This window comes from Marmota marmota, unplaced genomic scaffold (assembly GCF_001458135.2).
Source record: "Marmota marmota marmota unplaced genomic scaffold, marMar, whole genome shotgun sequence".
NCBI lineage: Eukaryota > Metazoa > Chordata > Mammalia > Rodentia > Sciuridae > Marmota > Marmota marmota.
In genome coordinates this window covers 3,572,617-3,574,954 of record NW_025999926.1, presented here as the reverse complement: position 1 = coordinate 3,574,954, position 2,338 = coordinate 3,572,617, and the positions used below count along the sequence as shown (strand labels likewise).

General features: G+C 47.1%; 1 pseudogene; it reads right to left on the bottom strand.

Annotated features, from left to right (window-relative positions):
- Window positions 1-285: 285 nt before the first annotated feature.
- LOC125615883 lies at window positions 286-2,080 on the bottom strand (annotated as a pseudogene).
- Between the last annotated feature and the right edge of the window lie 258 nt (window positions 2,081-2,338).

The following is a 2,338-nucleotide window of genomic DNA, read 5'->3' as shown; positions in this document are numbered from 1 at the left end:
AATAGTGACTTATTTATTATACTTCAAAAATATTTGCAGAGTGAATAATTAATTAGTACTAGTAAAAATACTCACAAGAACCCGTTCTCTAGAAGTGATGGCTGGTGTCTCAGGCCATCCCCTCGGGCTCCCCATCCCTAATCCCTCACAGAGTAAAGGTTTGCCATGAGGTGAAGCATGAAGCAAATCTGCTTTTATATTTGGATGTCAACTTGCTTTCTCTCTCTCTCTCTCTCTCTCTCTCGGGTTTTGTTATTTTATTTTTCTTAAATAAACATCCCATGTTGTAGCCACAGTGGAGCCTGGATCCTCTCTCCAGAGACTGGTGTGGGTATTTTCAAGATGGTGGGTGGATTACTGATAGGGAGACTTGGTGAACACAGTCTCTCTGTAGATATCTGGGTCAGGTAGCTGTAGGTCTTGGAGATGGCATCAGAGGTGGCCGTGGTGAAGATGCCCAGGGTGACAGTGCAGGGTGACGGCAAAGGTGTCGCCGTCATCAACACTAGCCACCTGCAGCAGCTTCTTGGGGACAGGGTCTGAGACAATTCCAGTGCCTCTGAGGATAGGGGTGAGTCACACCAGCGCGGTATTGAAGAGGCCTGTCACTTTACATGGGACAGTGACAGACTTGACCATTTCAATTCCCCTGGGGCCATGGAGAGCTTGGTCAGGATGATGGCCCTCAGACGGTAGATGGTGGTGGCTCCCTTCTTGGAGCATTTAACAGCCAGGCTGACATGACCATTGTGGTCCCAAGAAGGGATGAATGTCCTAAACCTCGCCTTCTTCTGCACAGGCATGATCTTCAAAATCTTGTCCTTGACAGATTCCTAAAGGAAAAGGCAGTGACCTCCAACTCAGCCATAGGCCAGGAGAAGAGGTGAATCACCTCCAGTGACTCCATCTCCATGTCTTGACCGGGCTGCCCAGCTTGGTGAGGGGGATCCACTCCTTGTCATTGGCCTTGCCTCCTGGAGCCCCACGGCCTCCACTCCGGAGACCACTGCCAAAGCCTCCTTGGGACTAGAGCCTTCTTCAGGTGCCAGTCCTGGCCCTCCACTGCACCAATGTCATCACCATGTGGTATTTTCCCAGCCAAAAAAAAAAAAATCCAACTTTCTAATGATATTCTTTGCTTATGAATTTTTACTCATTTTACACCAACTGAAAAGAAAACTTAATTATTAGCTTAATTTAGTTATTGAAACTCATGCTGGCATCCCCTCCCCTGCAGTGGCCTTGTGTGCCCACTCATTGCCACTGCAAAACATCTGATTGCTGTTGGGCTCAGTCACATCACCCCACTGAGATGTGCCGTGGCCAAGTCTCCGACATGCGCTTTTCTTATTATTCCAAAAATACAGCTCTCTCACAGTCGTGGTTTTGTTTTTATCTTTTTCTTTCCTGGAGTGGTGGGTTTACATCAGGAGCCTCTGCTGACAAAATCTTCCACTAAAGGTTGGGGGGGCAGGTACCAGGGATGGAACCCAGGGGTACTTAGCCATCAAGTCACATCCCCAGCCCTTTTGATATTTTATTTTGAGATAGGGTCTCACTACATTGCTGAGGCTGGCTTTGAACTCACGATCCTCCTGCCTCAGCCTCCCCAGCCACTGGGATGACAGGCACATGTGCCACTGCACTGTTAGGATTTTCAAAGTGGGTCACTGGGTGAAACGAATACATCTGACTTCATTTTTAACTGCAAGCTGCAGTCACCAGGCACGTGCAAAATTTCTATAATGAAAACTATTTTTTTTCCTCATGTATAAAGGGAAGGGGCCAAGGCAGCTGGTTTTCTTCCTGGATGTTTTTGCCCAGGACTGGTTTTGATGCCCTGAGGCAACACTAACTGAACTGGGCTATTACATTCTTCTATGTTGTATTTGTTTGCACAACTGAGTTTCTCCACTTTCCTTTGAGGAAAAGGGCAAGGACTAGGGCCGGGAGGAGAGGGTGTGTTGTTGGAGGGAGAGAGGGGAGAAATTGGGAGAGATGGCATTAAACCAAGCCTTGCATCTTCCTCAAATCGGGCAGGAAGGTCTTCTGGGGCCACAGCTAACTTGAAGTCCTGCATGGGGGGATGCAGTAAGACAAGTCAAAAAACTAGGCTGGGACCATGACACTTGGGGAAAAGGAAAAAAGCTCTTAAAATATCATGTAGGAAACAATATTCAGAACATCTAAGCAAATATGACTGAGAAAAGCTAGATTGTTCTTGATAAAATGACCAACAGAGGAAAGCCCTGAGAAATACACATGAAGGCTCATCAATCAGACAGGAGAAGGCAGACTTAGCGTCACATCTCTGAGATGGGACAGAGAAAGAACAGCA